At 46.5% G+C, this 15,750-nt stretch overlaps 1 protein-coding gene across 1 annotated transcript in view; it reads right to left on the bottom strand.

Moving 5' to 3' along the window:
- The window catches only part of LRRC20 (leucine rich repeat containing 20), a 113,098-nt gene extending 97,367 nt beyond the window's left edge, over nucleotides 1-15,731 (bottom strand). The window contains exons 1-3 of the mRNA XM_045783685.2: nucleotides 15,644-15,731; nucleotides 13,897-13,953; nucleotides 8,991-9,062 (exon numbers count right to left, since the gene is read on the bottom strand). The gene's annotated coding sequence lies outside the window, so the exon portion shown is untranslated. The remainder of the gene's footprint in view (nucleotides 1-8,990; nucleotides 9,063-13,896; nucleotides 13,954-15,643) is intronic.
- Between the last annotated feature and the right edge of the window lie 19 nt (nucleotides 15,732-15,750).

Below are 15,750 nucleotides of genomic sequence, written 5' to 3'. Positions count from 1 at the left end.
TCTTTCTTCACCCTTTCTTGTAGACCAGCTTCTCTCATCCCTGACTCCGCAGGATATTGGCAGATGCTATTGGTGGCCGTTCCAACATCGCCTGCCTTCTATTTCCTCGTCAACAGAACCCCATTTTGTTCCGGGCAGCACTATGTCAATGGAGTCCCTGCCTTCCCTGCCACTCTTGAAACCAGAGGAAGCCATGTGTCACAGTCAGCTCGATTGTACCCGTTTCCTAGGCTGCCACGACAAGGTACCACAGACTGGGCAGCTTGAACAATGGGCATTCATTGTCACACAGTCCTGCCGTGTCCCACAACTGGTTTCTTCTCAGGGCTTGTGAGGAGAGGCTCTGCTCTAGGCCTCTCTCCTTGGCCTGTAGATGGCCACCTTCTTCCATTGTTCTTTCACATGGCCTTCCCTCCGCGTCTGTCTGTCTCTGTCCACATTTCCCTGTTTTACATGGACACCGGTCATGTGGGGTTAGAACCCACCCTAAGGACCTCTTTTTACCTTGACTGCCTCTTGAAAGATGCAATCTCCAAATAAGGTCACATGCTGAGGTCCTGGTGCTCAGGACTCCAACCAATCTTTTTGGAAGGCCACCCATCACAGCAGTGAAATAAAAACAGAAATCAGCTGGAGGTATTTGGACAAGTGTTTGCTTTCCTGATAAAATGAGACCACTTTCTTCCCGCCTCAAGTGTGACTTTGATAGTTGCAGCCTCAGCAGCCATCCCTGACTGTGACAGGGGTCCTGAACCCCCTCCAGCAACCTCAGAACTCTGGACATCTTGTCACATAGCTTTTATTCAGGATTTTGAGGAGCTATGTCCCTTATCTGCAGCTGAAAGCATTCCTAACCAGTCCAGCATCTCCCTGCACGGTCGTTCGTTCCCCTGCATCCGTTAGCAGACTTTCAGAACCTTGTATGAGAGCATCCCCACTCGTCTATCTTCCAATGCCTCATTCGGTGAGTCATGTAACTTCCAGAGCAATGGCGAGACATGGGCACACATCGTCTACCAAAATGCCTGAGAAGGCTGGGCTTTGAAGAGACGCAATATTGGAGCTGAGTGGGCCACAGAGGACTGAAGACCTCAGCCAGAAGAGTATCTGGAACAGGAAGACGAGTGGGGTGGACAGGAAAGGGAAGTAGGGGGTAGAGGCAAAGAGTGGACAGGTCCAGTTACACTTCTTACTGCAGAGACGAGGGAAGGGGGATTTTCCAGGATTAGTGACATGGCAGAGCCTCGAGGAAATCCCAGGGGAACTTCCTCCATTGCTGAAATACGACAGTGTAAAATCAGGCTGGATCGAAACTGGGGAATATCTAGTTCAGGTTTAGCAAACTCAGATGCTTCCAGGGTCCAGACAGGAGCATGAGCTAGCGAAGCCGCAAGTGGACACTGTGGAGAACAGTCCACTGGAGGCAGCAGCTCTAAGTCAGCTCCCAGTCTTGATCCTGGGCTCTGGGCCCAGAATTGCTATTTCTGATTTTTTCAGAAAAGCTAGAAATCCATTTTCTTATGTTGAAGGCTCCAGGTTTTTAAAAAAATTTTTTTTAAAGTAAATTGTTTTATTTATTTTTTAAAGATTTTATTTATTTGAGAGAGAGAGAAAGAGAACGAGAGAATGAGTGGGGGGAGGGGCAGAAGTAGAAGCAGACTCCCTGATGGGACTTGATCCCAGAGCCCTCAGATCATGACCTGAGCCAAAGGCAGACACTTAACTGACTGAGCCACTCAGGTGTCCTGAAGTCTCCAGGCTTTTAATGTTGGAAACTCTTTAAACAATTTTGAACCATATATGAGCCAAATAGAATGCATCTGTGAGCTGGATGTGGTCACCAGAGTGCCATCTCGTGTCCAGCCCCATGTCACACTCAAAGCAGTAGACCACACTATAGTATCCTCTCCTCGAGGGCCTCCAATGACACAGAGTTCACTAAAAATCCACTAAACGCTGCATCTCCAAACATCAATCCACTTCTCTGCTATAGCTTTAGAAAGAGCCGAAGATCACTTCCTCGGGGCGTCCGTTGTACCTTCCCTTTGCCTGCTACAATCATGCCATACAGAGGCAACAGCTACACCGGCGTCTTTCAGGCTCTCCGTATGGGACTAAGAGGCAGCAGCGATAGGAATGGATGGGTGCACGTCAATATTTAGGAGGCTGAGAAGGTAGGTCACGGTGACTGACAAGAGCTGAGGAGTGAGGAAGAGAGGAATGGAGGTTGACCTGTAGTCTCCGACAGGAGCGATCAGAGGATGATGATGCCATGTGCCAGGAAAGGGCGTGTGAGAGGGGAGAAGACTTGGAGCCGGGGGTGGGGGAGGGGGGAGCGGTAGGCTGGACTGACAGGATATGCACAGTTATATGTGCATGAGGGACATCCAGGCAGCTGCAAGGAATATGGGCTGAAGCTATAGGTCGGTGAGCCCTCAGCGGATGCTGGTGCAAAAGGAGTGGGACGGCTTATGGGACAGAGGTGTGGGATGAGAAAGGTGGGGACCAAGGGCAAAACCCGGAGAACATCAACATTTCCATGAGGCGCAGTAGGGTAGCAGAGGGCAGATGAAGACCACAAAGGAGATGCCAGGAAGGCAGAAAGGGAAGCAGAAGAGACCAGTGTCCAGAAACTCAAAGGAGGAAGAAGGGCTGAGAAAAAGAGCACAGTCAGATGAGGACCAAAAAAAGTCTGCTGCATGTGACATCAAAGCAGCTTCCGAGCTATTGCAGGGGAGAGGCCCAGCGGAAGGGACTGAAGAGTGAATAAATGGAAATGAGAGCGTGATAAACCAGCAAGTGTAGACAACGCCAGAAGCTTGGCTGGAAGGTAGGGAAGAAAACATGGCGATCGCTAGGAAGGGCGTTGGGACCCAGAGAGGGAATTTAAAGCTATAGAGACTTGGGCATGTTTAAACTCTGATGCCAAAAAAAAAAAAAAAAAAAAAAAAAAAAAAAAAAATCAGAGGAGACAGGAAAAGTCAAGTTGAAGATACAGGAGAACACAAACCTAAACTCTGAGGCTCCTCAACCTTATTTTTAAACTGAGTTCTGGATAACCCCGTGTCTTAATCTGTTCGGGCTTCCATAACAAAAATACCATAGATTGGGTGAGTTAAACAACAGAAATGTATTGTCTTATAGTCCTGGAGGTTGGAAAGTTCAAGAGCAAGGTGCCAGTTGATTTGGTTTCTGGTGAGGTCTCTCTTCCTGGCAGTAGATGGCTGTCTTCTCACTGCATCCTCACGTGGCAGAGAGAGAGAGCTCTGGTATCTCTTCCTCTTCTTATAAAGGCACCAGCCCTATGGTTTAAAGCCTTACCCTTAGGACCTCTTTTAACCTTAATTACCTCCTTATAGATCCCATCTCCAAATACAATACTGTGTCTGAGGTTAGAACTTCAACACATGGATTGGGGGAGAGTGGACACAATCCAGTCCCAGCACCATGGACTCACCTATCTATTATGGGGACAAGCTATTTGGCATTTTGTGGACCTTGCTGGAACTGCCACGCTGAAGTTCCCTTCACCTTGCCTACCCCTCCTTTCTCCCCCTGCATTTCCCCAAAGTAGAAACTCAAGGGGGGGGGGACGTTGTTAAGAGAGTTGCCTGGTGATCAAAATACAAGATGTTCCTCTGAAAGGAGGAAGAAGTCTAGAGCTTCCAAGAGAAACACACTCATGCCAAGCCCTGGGGCTGGCTCAGTGTGACTGCTGTAGGGACACACTGTTCCCACCAAGGATGCCCCCAAATACACTCTTAGCTTCAGTTGCCCAGATATGTCATGATAAAAGTAAGGTTTGGGGACTCTATTATCCACTTTCTCCCAAGTCTAACCACCGAACAATCCCTGTCTCTCACTACACTTGTCCCAACTCCTCCTGATAAATTATCTATTTATTCACCAGAGAGTTACTGGACATGGTCATGTGGCAGGCACTGTGCTAGTCCCTGGGGAAAAGCAGAGACCATGATAAGCTGCTTTCATGGACCTTACAGTCTAGTGAAGGGGCAGATAGCAATTAATCACACAGCTATAACTGGACAGGTCGTACAGGGGAGGCACGCAGTGACCTGAGAGCCTCTAACAGGAGAGTGGGCCCTGGCAGACAGGGACGGGAAGGCTGCCCTGAGAAAATGCATCCGAGTGGGATGGGGATGATAAGGGATGAGAAGTCAATGAAGTGAATGTTAGAGAACGTATTGGTTTTCTACGCTCATATAAAAAATCGTAACACATTTATACAGTTTTCTTTTTGAAACTAAAATTTAGTGACATAAAACAATACATTTATTGTCTCACGGTTTCTGCGGGTCAGGAGTCCTGGCACGGCTTAGCTGGATCCTTGGCAAAGCTGCAGTCAAGGTGTGATGCGGGGCTGCGTTCTCACATGGAGGCTTGACTGGAAGGATCCATGTCTTAGCTCCTTCAGGCTCTGGCAGAACTCGTTTTCTTATGGCAGCAGGACTCATGGCAGCTTGCTTCTTCAAAGCCAGTGAGAGCAAGAGTGAGAAAGGTGGGGGTAGGGGAGGACTCTAAAGTGAGTCCACCAGCAAGGTGGAGTCTTACATAATTAACATAATCACAGCAGTGACATTCCATTGCCTGTGCCGTATTCTGTTGGTTAGAAACAAGTCACAGGTCCAGGGGCGCCTGGGTGGCTCAGTCGTTGGGCGTCTGCCTTCGGCTCAGGGCGTTATCCCAGCAGTCTGGGATCAAGCCTCACATCAGGCTCCTCCACTGGGAGCCTGCTTCTTCCTCTCTCACTCCCCCTGCCTGTGTTCCCTCTCACGCTGGCTGTCTCTCTCTGTCAAATAAATAAATTAAATCTTTAAAAAAAAAAAAAGAAAGAAAGAAACAAGTCACAGATCCCTCCACACTCAAGGGTGTGAATGCCAGGAAGTGAGCATGATGGTGGTCACCTTAACATCTGTTCACCACAGAGAACCACCAGGCAAAGGGAATGGCACATGCAAAGGCCCTGTGATGGGAGGGAGTGTGGACCACTCGAGGAACAGGAGCACAGAAAATGAGAGTGAGAAACGGAGGGGCTGAGGCCAGACCATGCAGGGCCTTCCTCAAGATTCCAAGAATAATGGGAAGCCATGGAAGAGAGGGTGGTGACGTAATCCAATGTGCGCTTCTAGTCGGTGCTACCCCAGGGCTTCTGAGCTGAATTCAGAGTGGATGAATAACCCCACCCGAATCCAGCCAGAAGACCTGGATACAAGTGTTTGTCACCAAGGCAGCTAAGTCCCATAGCTGGATGGAAGCTCCATGAGGTGTGCCCTTGTTCACCCCTGAACCCGAAGTTGGGGCCATACCAGCATCTGAGCAGATATTTCCAAATGAGTTCATTGATGGAGAGATGGAAGCCAGGTGTCTTGTTCAGAGCCTGCATGGAGATCAGATCCCTGGAGTCAGTCTTTCACTGTGAATTTGACGGTGCCTACTTAGTCATCATAAAAGGATGCCCACTGAGGGGAAAAAAAAAAAAAGGACTCCCATTGAAAACCCTGGACTCAGGGCGCCTGGGTGGCTCAGTCAGTTGAGGGTCCGACTCTTGGTTTCCAGTCAGGTCATGATCTCGCAGTGGTGGAGTCAAGCCCCGCATAGGAATCTGTGCTCAGTGGGAAGTCTGCTTCGGATTCTCTCTGTCACTCACTCACTCTCTCAAATAAGTAAATATATAAAATCTTAAAAAAAAAAAGGAAAGGAAAGGAAAGGAAAGGAAAGGAAAGGAAAGGAAAGGAAAGAAAAGAAAAGAAAAGAAAAGAAAAGAAAGCCCTGGGAGAGCAGAAAAGAGAACAGAAGCTCCCTGGGGCCAAGTACCTCTTGCTCCAACATGGCAAGCACCCACTCTCAGCTCCGGGCTCTCAGGCTCTGTACACTGTGTGCTTTGCCTTCGGGCCGTGGCTGGCACGGGGCATGGCACCTCACTCACTGTCTGGATGACAGTACCTTTCTGTGTACTGCCATGACGGTACTGTCAGAGTGCTCTCTCTGGTTGGAGCTCAAGGTCTCAGAACTGGAACATACCACTGGACACGGTATGGCATTAAGCATACTGCCTGCTTTCTTCCTGCAGGCCTGGGGTAATACAGGGAGGACTGTACCATGAAGAATCTTCTATTTAATATTGGGATGGAGAGGGAGAAAGACAGGCAAGACAGGTGTTGAATTGTAGTAAACAGGCAGATAATAAACTGACTTCGAGGGAGGACTTTATTATGCCAAAGTGACCTTGAACAAACCGAACCTCATTTTCTGAAGTCCACAGCTACAGACTTCTGTTGGCAAACCTCCCAAAGAGGAAATGCTGAGACTGAAGCACAGGCCCTCTGGCATACCCAACGGTCATGCTGCTACGCCACCTGCCCCTCTTCTCCCAGCCTCACGGCCCCTGGCAATTTCTTGGAACTGGATTGGTGCCTAATCACCATGCTCGTTGGCCAAACCTTGGCTGGTCCGGACATGTAATCCTTAGAAGAGCACTCTGGGTATGAAGGGTTCGCCCTCCCATTTTTCAGAGGACAGAATAGCTTCAAAGCTCACGGTCATACAACAAGCAGGTGGGAAAGCCAGCACTGGAACCAAGGCATGTCAAAGCCTGTGCAATGGTAGACTGTTCCCAACCACAGCAAGAAGCTAGAGAATTTCTATAGACATAACAGGTGACCTTGGGCAAGCTAGCTTCTCTAAGGCTGCTCCCTCGTCTGTAAAACACGCATAATAATACCTACCTTGTATGGCAGTGGGAATATAGAGATAAGATCTCTAGAAGGCCTAGTATAGCACCTGACTCAGCCTGGACACCTATAAAAGTTACCTATGATTGTTATCACCTTCTGAACACATTCTGTCTCTTCTGTTTCAGGAGTTCAGGAAATGGATGCTGTTCATTGCCCAGTGCATTCAGAAATGCGATCATAAAGAATGGGTACCCAAGAGGCACCTTCACCCAAGGTGAAGGAGGAAATGCACAGGATGGCCAGCCAGAAGCAGGAACACTAGTCCCAGCTCCATGGGTCCTGGCTGCATGGCTTCAGAGAAATCAGAACCTCTTTAAGCCTTAGTTTCTTTATCTGTAAAATGTAGGTGAGAATAATAAGCAGTCTGCCTCCATCACAGGGCTGTGGCTCAGCTTACGTGAGATGATGGTCCGAAAGTGCTTTGTAAAGTGGAAAAGTGTTATCCAAAGGTAAGGGGTGATTATCCTTACGATGATACAGATCTTGCGTGGATGGCCTCATGACAGAGCGTGGGGCCGGCCTCCCTCTGCCCCTGGAGAAGACAGAACCAGAGGGAACACAGGCACCAGATAAATGCAGGGAGAAGGAATAAGTTTTAGAAAGCCCGGGTGGCCAAACACTGAAATAATAGACTCTAGAAAGGACATCCCTGGGTTGGGGATACTTCCATTTTTTGCAACTCCAATTATATTAATAGATGTTAAACATTCCAAGAAATGGCTGCTCATATGTGGTGTATTTTGTATGTTCGATCAATAATTTGCATATTCAAAGGCAGGACATCAGGTATGGACCTTGGGATACCATGACTGTGGGGTCACAATTGCCCTGGCAGCTTCCCAATCGCCAGCTATCTAAATAACCTCATTCTGAGATAATACCCAACCTGTATATTTGAGGCCACACGAGACCCCACTAGTCCCCCGTGGTAGGCTCTGGGGGAGGAGGCAGAGATACCTTTAAATTCTCATCTGACAAATAGACCATGGATATCCGTAAGAGGACTACTGCTCGGTCCTAAAAAGGAATGGACTATTCATTTGTTTCCAAGCAAAACGTTATGCTGCATGAAAAACTGACATCTTACGTAATTCACATGGTATGATTCGATTTATGCAAAGATTTAGAACAAAGTGAATCAGTTGTGATAGGAAGCAAATCAGTGATTCTTGCCTGGGGTTTGGGCTTTGATGTGGGGGTTCACTGCAAAAAGTTGAGGGAGATTTCTGGGTGTGATGAAATATTCTATATCTTGACTGTGGTGGTGTTTGCAAGAATGGAAACATTCCTCAAAACTCAGAGGCAAGCACACTTGAGAGGGCTCCATGTCAAATACACCATCACCCAATTGAGAAACAAAAATTCTCATCTGAATAGGAAGGGCCACACCAGACCAATCTGCCCTCAACTGAGTCTCCTATTTATATCTCGGCTTCCACGAAAGCTTTTTGAAGTCAGCTCAGCACGTACAGGCCACAGGCTGGTTCTGAGCCAGGACCCGAGGGATGTGAGGCAAGAAGTCCTTGTCCTTGTAGAGTTAGCAGTCTTGCAGGGGCCAGGTGCAGAAGGCAAGAGCACTCCTGCACAAGGTGGGTACAAGTGATCACAGTGTGCACAGGGCACTGCGGGAGCTCACAGGAGAGAAGCGACCCTGGCTGGGGAAAGGAAAGTCAAGGAAGGTCAACCTAAATGGACTACTGAGTAAGAGTGTGGGCAAGGCGGGGAAGGGGTGGGTGAGGAGACCATCACTCCAGGCAGGATGTTCATTCACTCCATGGGACCTGCAGCACCTCTGTCTTGTTTACTGCCCTATCCCCTCCCCCAGAAAGTACCTGACACATAGTAGGTGCTCATTAAAGATTTGTTAAAGGACAGTATGAACAAATACGGGAGTCTGCAAACTATGGCCTGTGGGCCAGATCCCGCTGGCTGTCTGCTTCTGTTAAGAAAGTCTTACTGGACCTACACTCATTTGTTCACACGTGGTCTCTGGCTTCTCTCTTGCTACAACAATAAAGTTGAATACTTGTGACAGAGACCATCTAGCCTGCAAAATCTTAAGATAGTTACTCTCCGGCCTCTTATGATAAAGTTTGCTAACCTCTGACCAAAGGCAAGAGGGGATGCCTCTGGAGTTTAACCCCTAATTAAAGGCTAAGAGGAAGGAAATTGAGATGAGAACAGTCGAATGAATCTTAGTGTCCAGTTACAAAGTGTTTATACACATTTCCTTACCTTTCGTGAACGATAGGCAGATTGGTACACTCGATGCCTGCTGTGCCTTCTCATAATGCAGAGGCTGGACAGCTAAAAAAAAAAAAAAAAAAAAAAGGCATTTTCACATTCCCTTGAAGCAAGACCCCCAGATGTGTGTTTCAGGGATTGGGGCTATACCAGCAGATGCCTTCACACAAGACTTGAATTCGGAACTGAGTTAAGTGGGGGGAGCAGCATTATTGCCCCAGGCATTCATTATCTGGATGGATCTAGAGGGCTCGTGTGGCCCTTTGAAGCCACTAGTGCGACAGCAGCAGCTCCATGATCCCTGATCCTGGCTATGGTGGGGCTGGCGGCTGGACCGGTAGCTGCTTACTCTCCAGCTTCCTGACTCTGGTCCAAGTAGCGGCTCTCCTGGGGGGTCAGTTCTGCAGGGTTCTGAGGGTCATTCCTGGAGGCCCAGCCTGGAGCCCATTCCTCGAGCGCACCCAGTTTGTTTTAAGTGCCCACTTCTCAGAATAAACCTCTTCTGTTATTGCAACTGACTCCTAACTGATAGGCTATTTAAAAACACGTGTTGTGTTCTTTAAATGAAACCAGGTAAACATACGCGTTTAGCTATTTACGTGTTTTTCCCATTAGACACCCCCTAAAGTGAGAGCTTTTTTTTTTTTTTAAAGCATAAACCCATAAGGACTAAGAAGTCAGTACAGGATATGGCAGAAGACCAGTGAGAGCAACAACATTCTGGAAGCTGGAAAGCAGAGAGATGTGGGGTGACTGAGTCCACAGAGTGGGAAAGCGGGGGCGGAGCAGTGAACAGGAGAAAAGCCAGCTTTTATCAGCGCTCCAGGAAGGCTCACGGATCCGAGGCTCCAGGTACCTCTGTGGTCAGGGGTGCGAGGTGTGGCTGGACAGAAAAAGACTGGCTTAAAGTCTTTAAAAAGAACACCTGGAGCCCCCAGATCTCTTCCACTATCCTGCCCAGCTAAGCACCTTTCCCTCCGGGATAGCCACAGGTGATGGGAGGTTTATCTTTGAGAGAAGTAGAACAAGAGATACAGCAGGTGCTGGGGACACCTGGGGCTTCAGAGACGCCCTCCAGGTGTGACCTCGGGAAGGCGCTGTACTGAAGGAAAATGAAAGTCTGCATTCTGAAGGGACAGAGTCCCTACTCCCTCCCTGGCCCCAGCTTGCCTTTCAGAACCCGGGCCCAGTCTTCCACTCCCCAGGCAGGAAAATGAAGGCTGCTTTTTAGGGAACACTGACCAGCAGAAGATAAAACACCTATCTATATATAATGACATTTGGGGGACTCCCAGTGAAGTAGTTGGTCTGGATCTCATGACCGCACAGAGATTCTCACCCTGAGAACAAGCCTCCCCTCCACCTTGGAGCATCTTTTAAGTATTTCACCTCCTTGTGAATGGACGGCCCGAGATCATCAGGCATGTGAGGAAAGCTTCTAACCTGAAAAAAGGGGCTTAAAAACAGGCAGAGAAAGTAAACCCAAGGAACAGAGACAATGCAAGTCGGAAAAGACAACTCCAAAAAGACACCAACATTTCGGGGAGATAAAAGATAGTGCATTGTGCTAGACTGTTACATTGGCGGCCCCCCGTGAACTCTAATTCCCGGTCAGTGGGCTCTGATCCTCTTCTCCACTGCTTCTGGGCTTGGCCATGTGACTTCCTTTAGCCAAAGGGATATTAACAAGTGTGGTGCAAGTGGGGATTTATCAGTACTTGCACACTGGGCTTCTCTCGTTAAAACACTTATAATCAGGGCGACTGGGTGGTTCAGATGGTTAACTGTCTGCCTTTGGCTCAGGTCGTGATCTCAGGGTCTCGGGATCGAGTGCTGCGTCTGGCTCCCTGCTCAGTGGGGAGTCTTCTACTTCCTCCCCCTCTGCCTCTCCCCTCTGCTCATGCTTTCTCTCTTTCTCTCAAATGAACAAATAAAATCTTTTTTAAAAAACCCTGAAAATAAATTAAAAAAAAAAACTACTTATAATCTTTGGCCCATGGGCATGTGTGGTGGTTTTAAAATATGTCTACAAACCCTTGGATATGTCTCCCTGCAGAAGGTGGAGCCTAATTCCTCCCCAGAGAATGTTGGCCTTACTTAGTGACTCGATTCTAGTGAACAGAATGTGGTAGAAGTAATGACATGACAGGCGATTTCCAAGGTCAGGTCGTGAGATTCACTGTAGCTCATTCCTTGTTCCCTCTTGCAGTGTAATCACTCAGGAAGAAGCCAGATGCCATGTCACAATGACACTCAAGCGGCTCTGGAGAGGTCCACACGGTGAAGAACTGAGGCCTCCAATCCCCCGCCATGTGAATGAGTTTGCAAGCAAATCCTCTGACCCTGGTCAAGCCTTCAGATAAGTACAGACCTGGCAAACATCCTCACTGCAACTCCATGAGAGAGGGGCTTTCACATTCCTGACCCTCAAAGACTGAGAAATAGCAAATATGTATTCTTTTTTTTTTTTAAGATTTTATTTATTTATTTGACAGAGATAGAGACAGCCACCGAGAGAGAGGGAACACAAGCAGGGGGAGTAGAAGAGGAAGAAGCAGGCTCCTAGCAGAGGAGCCTGATGTGGGGCTCGATCCCATAACGCCGGGATCACGCCCTGAGCCGAAGGCAGGCGCTTAACCGCTGTGCCACCCAGGCGCCCCGCAAATATGTATTCTTTTAAGCCACAAGTTTCGGAGTAATTTGTTACACAAGTCATTCAACTTCTTTGAGCCTCAGTTCCCCATCTATAAAATGGTTATGATGATGGAGGTTACTGTACAGGGTTGTTTCAGGAATATATGAAGCAGTGGTATACACAAATTACTTAAAAGAGTGAGACATTGGAACTCCGTTGTGTCGCAGTTATTGCTCAGTTGCTTCTAAAAGTACTCTGCCAACCTACAATGGTCCCATTTCCTTGAGTTCCTCATCTGGGAGGACATTTCCCCAGAGAATGTCAGTTTAAGAAGCAAGTTTTTGCCAAGACAATTCAATGGGGGAAAGAATAGCCTTTTCAACAAATAGTGCCACATGGTCTGGTTATCCACATGCAAAAGAATGACGCTGAACCCCTACCTCACTCCGTACACAAAAATTAACTTAAAATGGAGCAAAGACCTAAGAGTAAGAACCAAAATTATAAACCTCTTAGAAAGAAACACAGGCATACATTTTTGTGATTTTGGATTAAATAATGGTTTCTTAGATATGACACCAAATGCACAAGCAACCAAAGGGGGAAAAATAAATAGGACATTATTGAAATTAAAAACTTTTGTACTTCAAAGGTTACCATCAAAAAACTGAAAAGAGAGAATGAGAGAAATTATTTGTAAGTCATATATCTGATGAGGTTCCAGTTTTTGGAGTATTTATAAAGAACACTTAAAACCCAACGAAAGGGCGCCTGGGTAGCGCAGTCGTTAAAGCGTCTGCCTTCGGCTCAGAGCGTGATCCTGGCGATCCGGGATCGAGTCCCACATCAGGCTCTTCCGCTGTGAGCCTGCTTCTTCCTCTCCCACTCCCCCTGCTGTGTTCCCTCTCTCGCTGGCTGTCTCTCTGTCACATAAATAAATAAAATCTTTAAAAAAAATAAAAAATAAAAAAAAAATAAAACCCAACGAAAGACAAATAACCCAATTTAAAAATGGGCAAATTATTTGAATAGACATTTCTCCCAAGAAGATACATTCTGGAACACCGACAGGTACATGAAAAGATGCTCGATACCATTAGTTATCAGGGAAATGCAAATCAAAACCACAACGAGATGCCTCTTCACACCCACTAGGATGGCTATAATCACATAGACAGATAATAACAAGTATTGGCAGAGATATGGAGAAATTAGAACCTGTGTACACTGTTGGTGGGACCATGAAATGGTGCAGCCACTCTGGAAAACAGGCTGGGAGTCCCCCAAATGGTTACGTCTACAGCTACAGTTTCATCCCTAGGTGTACACCCAAGGGAACTGACAACATATACTCACACAACACTTGTACACAAATGTTCATAGCAGTGCAATTCATACCATTAAAAGGAAGAAACCAGTAGCAAAATAGGGAGACCTATATAAACAAAGTAGATTAGTGGTTGCCTAGGGCTGAGGAGCTTGGAGGTAAATGTAAGAGACTGCTAATGCTTACTGGGTATCTTTTTGGGGTGAAAAAAATGTTCTGAAAGTAGATAGTAGGGATGATAGTTGAATGACTTGTGAATATACTAAAAACTACTGAATTGTCTATTTTAAAAGGCTGAAGTTTGGGGCGCCTGGGTGGCTCAGTCGTTAAGCCTCTGCCTTCGGCTCAGGGCATGATCCCAGAGTCCTGGGATCGAGCCCCACATCAGGCTCCTCCGCTGGGAGCCTGCTTCTTCCTCTCCCACTCCTCCTGCCTGTGTTCTGTCTCTTGCTGGCTGTGTCTCTCTCTGTCAAATAAATAAATAAAATCTTTAAAAAAAATAAAAAATAAATAAAAGGCTGAAGTTTGTGGTAAATTATATCTCAATAAAGCCGTTACACAAGAAAAGAGCAAGTTTTTAGAAAGGGTGTGAAAAAATTAGTTGAGTGTTGTTTTTTTTAGGGTATTCTAGAGGTGATGAAATCCATTCATACATGTACATACATAACCATGTGCATGCGCACATGCCCCCCCCCACCACACACTTAATTTCAAACCAGAAACCAGAAAAGGTGAGGCTGATACCTTCTATTTGGGGAAAGAAGACACCAGAGCTCCTCAGAAGAAAATTCTAGACGTCTACTAATTTCAGTATGACCTTCCTAGGAGACAATTGTTTGTTAAACACTTTATATGCTTAACTCACAGGAGTACTCAGTGAGGTAACAGTGTTATTTGTCTCCATAATATGGATGAGGCTCAGAGAGTGTAAGTACCTTGCCTGGGGTCACACAGCTGTTAATGGGAGAGCTTCTTTCTGTACTCCAGGCTGCCTGTCAAATGAATTAAAAAACAGATGATACTTCCCTGTCTCTGCAATTTCAAAATTGTACCCTGGTGTCAACCTTATTTACTTCATTTCAATCCATATTCCAACCCAATCTCTGGCCAGAAAGATCTCCCTGTTCTTCCCAGAACGCCCCAATATCTATAATCAAAGAGAGATCAAGGAGGGGTTCCTGTTGTAATCACACACTTTGTAAGCTTTACACAGATGTAAATTAGTATCTCACCTTTTCCTTCCTCTAGAAAGGGCCTCCTCTCTCTCTCTCTTTTAAAGATTTATTTATTTACGTAATTTCTATACCCAACATAAGGCTGGAACTTACAAGTCTGAGATCAAGAGTCGCAAGCTCCACCACCTGCTGAGCCAGCCAGGCGCCCTGTCCTTCTCTTGACATGTGCAAAATCATACAACCATAGAACCTTTCAAGGTTGAGCTCAGTCCCCTCCAATGCTGGGGACCTCCCTGCTGCAGGGCAGGCAGGAGTTCTTCTTCCAGAGTTCTTGGACACTCACCACAAAATCAGCTCCATGCTCTGGCCCAACGTGACCATCAATCACAATATTTGCGTCACTGTTTAAGTTCCTTTCGTTTGTGTTTTTTCTAAGTAATTGTTCGGTGCTCTCAGTAGTGAGGCAGTAGCTGTTATACTTGGGCTAAACACTCAATATCTCTTAGCTTCAATTTTCTCATTTGCAAAATGGGAACGACTGTAGCCATGTTGGTGGTACCCGTGATTCTCTTTCCAATCCCATTTCGGGTGTCTTGTGGGCAGAAGACAACGCTGCCTAGAGCAGCAGTTCTCAAAATGTGGTCTGGAAATTCCTGGGGGTCGGTGAGGCCCTTTCCAAGATTCTGTGAGGTTTCCTCTTTTCAACTACTTATCTGTGTGAATCTGGGTTTCCTTCGTATATGTGAATCAAAATAACACATTACAACAGATGGAGTGCAGAATCCAACTGCCTTCTATGAAGCACACGTTAAAATGTTTGCCAAAATGGAAAACAATGCCACTGTTCTCAGTAATTTCTTTTTGTTTTGGAAAATAGAATTTGTAAAATAAAAATATGTTAACATGTAATGACATTACTTTATAAATTAATGAACAGTTTTAAAATCCTCAGTTTTAATTTCTAACACACTAATTACTAATACATATAATCCACACAAAGAAAAGCTCTTTGGGATCCTCACTAATTCTTAGGAATGTGAACTTTGAGACTGACAAGTCTGAGAACCCCTAGAGGAAAGAATAGCGTTCCAAATCGAGATTTTTCAGGTACCTCGTGTTCTTAACCTTACCCTGCGTTTCAGTTCCTTTCTAACACAGTACTCATCCTTGCGACACGGGTAGCTATTAATCTCTTTGTTTTCTTAATGTTTATATGTTGCATTATCTGTGTATAGATGGACTGTCTCTGGAGGGATACACGAATATATAGCTGGTACCAGTGGTCTCCCCGGGAAAGGGGAATTGGGAAACTGGGAGACAGTGGTTTAACCCTTCAGCTCTGATTTTTTTCCTAATACATCGCGCATGCATCGCCTATACTTAATATGGAGCAATTAAAAGTAAAATTACACTTTTGTTTAGATGGCTAGAAAACAGAAGTTGGCTCAAGTCAAGTGGTGGTGACCGGCAATTGGAAAAAAAGCCCGCCTAAGTTTTCCGCACTTACCTACTCTCGACTCACAAACATTTCGCATTGATTGCACCGCGCGTCGCGTCCGGCCCGCCGGGCTTCAGTCCCTCCCCGCCCTCGGCCCCGCCCCCTACCGCTTCGCC

The sequence above is a fragment of the Ursus americanus genome, chromosome 6 (genome assembly GCF_024610735.1).
Source record: "Ursus americanus isolate L20-20 chromosome 6, mUrsAme1.1.p, whole genome shotgun sequence".
NCBI lineage: Eukaryota > Metazoa > Chordata > Mammalia > Carnivora > Ursidae > Ursus > Ursus americanus.
The sequence above is the reverse complement of the archived record's forward strand: the minus strand, read 5'-3'. Positions and strand labels throughout refer to the sequence as shown.